Source organism: Ailuropoda melanoleuca, chromosome 9 (assembly GCF_002007445.2).
Source record: "Ailuropoda melanoleuca isolate Jingjing chromosome 9, ASM200744v2, whole genome shotgun sequence".
NCBI classification, from domain to species: Eukaryota; Metazoa; Chordata; class Mammalia; order Carnivora; family Ursidae; genus Ailuropoda; species Ailuropoda melanoleuca.
Window position 1 is genome coordinate 31,639,878 of NC_048226.1, and position 5,401 is coordinate 31,645,278.

Sequence of the window (5,401 nt, forward strand, 5' to 3'; positions counted from 1 at the left end):
ACAAGGGGCAACGCCTGGGTCCCAGTCAATAGTTTGGGCTCTGGACAACCCCACAACCTCTCCTCATCAGAATGACAAGAAGGAGAAGCCCCCCCCCATCAAAGAAAAGACAGTGAGTCTGTGACCTGTGCCACAGAAATAATGGATATGGATGTAACCAAATTATCAGAAATGGAATTCAGAATAACAATGGTCAAAATGACAAGTAGACTTGAAAAAAGTATTAACGAAAATGTTACTGAGAATATAGAATCCCTAAGGTCGGAAATGAGAGTGAATCTGACAGAAATTAAAAATTCTATGAGCCAAATGCAGGCAAAACTAGAGGCTCTGACAGCCAGGGTCACTGAAGCAGAGGAACGTATTAGTGAACTGGAGGATGGGTTAGTAGAGGAAAAAACAAAAATAGAAGCCTGTCTTAAAAAAATCCATGCCCACGAATGTAGATTATGGGAGATTACTGACTCAATGAAACAATCCAATGTCAGAATCATTGGCATCCCAGAGGGGGTGGAGAAAAACAGAGGTCTAGAAGAGATATTTGAACAAATTGTAGCTGAAAACTTCCCTAATCTAGCAAGGGAAACAAACATTCGTGTCCAAGAGGCAGAGAGAGCCCCTCCTAAGCTCAACCACGACAAACCCACACCACGTCACATCATAGTGCAATTCGCAAATATTAGATCTAAGGATACAGTATTGAAAGCTGCCAGGGCAAAGAAATTTCTCACGTACCAAGTCAAAGGTATCAGAATTACATCAGACCTGTCTACACAGACCTGGAATGAGAGAAAGTGTTGGGAGGGCATTTTTAAAGCCCTTTCAGAGAAAAACATGCAGCCAAGGATCCTTTATCCAGCAAGGCTGTCATTCAGAATTGATGGAGAAATAAAGACGTTCCAGAATCGCCAGTCATTAACTGATTTCATAACCACAAAACCAGCCCTACAGGAGACATTAAGGGGAGTTCTATAAAGGTAAAAAGGCCCCAAGAGTGATACAGAATAGAAATTCACAACCGATACATACAAAGACTTCACTGGCAACATGGCATCATTAAAATTCTATCTCTCAGTTCTCAGTGTCAATGTGAATGGTTTAAACGCTCCCATAAAACACCACAGGGTTGCAGATTGGATAAAAAGAAATGACCCATCCATCTGCTGCCTACAAGATACTCATTTTGAACCCAAAGCTGCATTCAGACTGAGAATAAAANCGTCAGACCTGTCTACAGAGACCTGGAATGAGAGAAAGGCTTGGGGGGGCATTTTTAAAGCTCTTTCAGAGAAAAACATGCAGCCAAGGATCCTTTATCCAGCAAAGCTGTCATTCAGAATTGATGGAGAAATAAAGACGTTCCAAAATCGCCAATCATTAACCAATTTCGTAACCACGAAACCAGCCCTACAGGAGATATTAAGGGGGGCTCTATAAAGGTAAAAAGGCCCCAAGAGTGATACAGAGCAGCAAGTCACAACCGATACAAAGACTTTAAAGAGAAATGGCATCATTAAAATCATATCTGTCAATAATCTCTATCAATCTAAATGGCTTAAACTCTCCCATAAAACGCCACAGGGTTGCAGATTGGATAAAAAGACATGACCCATCCATTTGCTGTCTACAAGAGACTCATTTTGAACCCAAAGATGCATTCAGACTTAGAGTAAGGGGATGGAGTACCATCTTCCACGCAAATGGACCTCAAAAGAAAGCTGGGGTAGCAATTCTCATATCAGATAGATTGGATTTTAAACTAAGGACTATAATTAGAGATACAGAAGGGCACTATATTATTCTTAAAGGAAGTATACAACAAGTGGATATGACAATTATAAATATATATGCCCACAACAGGGGAGCTGCAAGGTACACAAGCCAACTCTTAACCATAATAAAGAGACATACAGATAAAAATACATTAATAGTAGGGGACCTCAACACCCCACTATCAGAAATAGACAGAACACCCTGGCAAAAACTAAGCAAAGAATCAAAGGCTTTGAATGCCATACTCGACGAGTTGGACCTCATAGATATATATAGAACACTACACCCCAGAACCAAAGAATACTCATTCTATTCAAATGCCCATGGAACATTCTCAAGAATAGATCATGCTCTGGGACACAAAACAGGTCTCAGCCAATACCAAAAGATTGAAATTATCCCCTGCATATTCTCAGACCACAACGCTCTGAAATTGGAACTCAACCACAAGGAAAAACCTGGAAGAAACTCAAACACTTGGAGGCTAAGAACCATCCTGCTCAAGAATGACTCGATAAACCAGGAAATCAAAAAACAAATTAAACAATTTATGGAGACCAACGAGAATGAAAACACAATGGTCCAAAACCTATGGGATACTGCTAAGGCAGTCCTCAAGGGGGAAATAANTGAAATTGGAACTCAACCACAAGGAAAAACCTGGAAGAAACTCAAACACTTGGAGGCTAAGAACCATCCTGCTCAAGAATGACTCGATAAACCAGGAAATCAAAAAACAAATTAAACAATTTATGGAGACCAACGAGAATGAATACACAACGGTCCAAAACCTATGGGATACTGCAAAGGCAGTCCTAAGGGGGAAATACATAGCCATCCAAGCCTCACTCAAAAGAATAGAAAAATCTAAAATGCAGTTTCTATATTCTCACCTCAAGAAACTGGAACAGCAACAGAGGGACAGGCCTAACCCACTCACGAGGAAGCAGTTGACCAAAATTAGAGCAGAAATCAATGAATTAGAAACAAGAAGTACAGTAGAGCAGATCAACTTGACTAGAAGCTGGTTCTTTGAGAGAATCAATAAAATTGATAGACCACTGGCAAAACTTGTCCAAAAACAAAGAGAAAGGACTGAGATTATTAAAATTATGACTGAAAAGGGAGAGGTCACGACCAGCACCATTGAAATTGCAAGGATTATTAGAAACTTTTATCAACAGCTATATGCCAAAAAACTAAACAATCTGGAAGAGATGGAGGCCTTCCTGGAAACCTATAAACTACCAAGACTGAAACAGGAAGAAATAGATTTCTTAAATAGGCCAATTAACTATGAAGAAATTGAGTCAGTGATAAACAACCTTCCAAATNCTAGAAGCTGGTTCTTTGAGAGAATCAATAAAATTGACAGACCACTGGCAAGACTTATCCAAAAGAAGAGAGAAAGGACCCAAATTATTAAAATTATGAATGAAAAACGAGAGGTCATGACAAACACCATTGAAATTGGAAGGATTATTCNGAAATTGCAAGGATTATTAGAAACTTTTATCAACAGCTATATGCCAAAAAACTAAACAATCTGGAAGAGATGGAGGCCTTCCTGGAAACCTATAAACTACCAAGACTGAAACAGGAAGAAATAGATTTCTTAAATAGGCCAATTAACTATGAAGAAATTGAGTCAGTGATAAACAACCTTCCAAATAATAAAACTCCAGGCCCAGACGGTTTTCCTGGGGAATTCTACCAAACATTCAAAGAAGAAATAATACCTATTCTCCTAAAGCTATTTCAAAAAATAGAAACAGAAGGAAAGCTACCAAACTCATTCTATGAGGCCAATATTACCTTGATCCCCAAACCAGGCAAAGACTCCCTCAAAAAGGAGAATTACAGACCGATTTCTCTAATGAATATGGATGCCAAAATCCTCAACAAGATCCTTGCTAATAGAATCCAACAGTACATTAAAAGGATTATCCATCATGACCAAGTGGGATTCATACCTGGGATGCAAGCATGGTTCAACACTCGCAAATCAATCAATGTGATACATCATATCAACAAGAAAAGACTCAAGAACCATATGATCCTCTCAATTGATGCAGAAAAAGCATTTGACAAAATACAGCATCCTTTCCTGATTAAAACCCTTCAGAGTGTAGGAATAGAGGGTACATTTCTCAATCTCATAAAAGCCATCTATGAAAAGCCTACTGCAAATATTATTCTCAATGGGGAAAAGCTGGAAGCCTTTCCCTTAAGATCAGGAACACTACAAGGGTGCCCACTCTCGCCATTATTATTCAACATAGTACTAGAAGGCCTTGCAACAGCAATCAGAAGACAAAAAGGGATCAAAGGTATCCAAATCGGCAAAGAAGAAGTCAAACTGTCTCTCTTTGCAGATGACATGATACTCTATATGGAAAACCCAAAGGAATCCACTCCCAAACTATTAGAAGTTATAGAACAATTCAGTAAGGTGGCAGGATACAAAATCAATGCCCAGAAATCAGTTGCATTTCTATACACGAATAACGAGACTGAAGAAAGAGAAATTAGGGAATCCATCCCATTTACAATAACACCAAAAACCATGCGTTACCTTGGAATTAACTTAACCAGAGACGTAAAGGACCTATATCCTAGAAACTATAGATCACTTTTGAAAGATATTGAGGAAGACATAAAAAGATGGAAAAATATTCCATGCTCATGGATTGGAAGAATTAACATAGTTAAAATGTCCATGCTACCCAGAGCAATCTACACTTTCAATGCTATCCCAATCAAAATACCGAGCACATTTTTCAAAGAACTGGAACAAGTAGTCCTTAAATTGGTATGGAAACAGAAAAGGCCCCGAATTTCCAAGGAACTGTTGAAAAGGAAAAACAAAGCTGGGGGCATCACAATGCCGGATTTCGAGCTGTACTACAAAGCTGTGATCACAAAGACAGCATGGTACTGGCACAAAAACAGACACATCGACCAATGGAACAGAATAGAGAACCCAGAAATGGACCCTCGGCTCTTTGGGCAACTAATCTTTGATAAAGCAGGAAAAAACATCCGGTGGAAAAAAGACAGTCTCTTCAATAAATGGTGCTGGGAAAATTGGACAGNGGGAAAACTGGACGGCTACATGCAAAAGAATGAAACTTGACCACTCTCTCACACCATACACAAAAATAAACTCCAAATGGATGAAAGACCTCGATGTGAGAGAGGAATCCATCAAAATTCTAGAGGAGAGCATAGTCAGCAACCTCTACGACATCGGCCAAAGCAAACNATAGAGGACGTATCAGATATTAAACTGATAAGAACAGATACTACACTTGATCTTAGCCAAAAGGCCGAGAAGTGATTACCAGTTTTTAAAATAACAAGTTGTTCTATTTGATTTCCTGAAGAGAGTGACTGCATTTTTCAAGTATAATTATGAACTTGTGGGTTTAATTTAATTATATTTAATAAGTTTTAATCCATTGCATGTATTATACCCATTGATACTAAAATCAGCTTATTTATGTATAGTAGGTCCTTTTGATACAATCCTAGAAATATGTGATAGCTTCCTTGTTTTCTGTTTGGACCAGATAGCAAATATTTTAGGCTTAGCAGGCCATAAGGTCTCTGTTGCAATTGCCATGCA

The 5,401-nt window shown here is 38.8% G+C and overlaps 1 pseudogene; it reads right to left on the bottom strand.

Moving 5' to 3' along the window:
* Window positions 1-4,970: 4,970 nt before the first annotated feature.
* LOC117803909 lies at window positions 4,971-5,114 on the bottom strand (annotated as a pseudogene).
* Window positions 5,115-5,401: the final 287 nt, after the last annotated feature.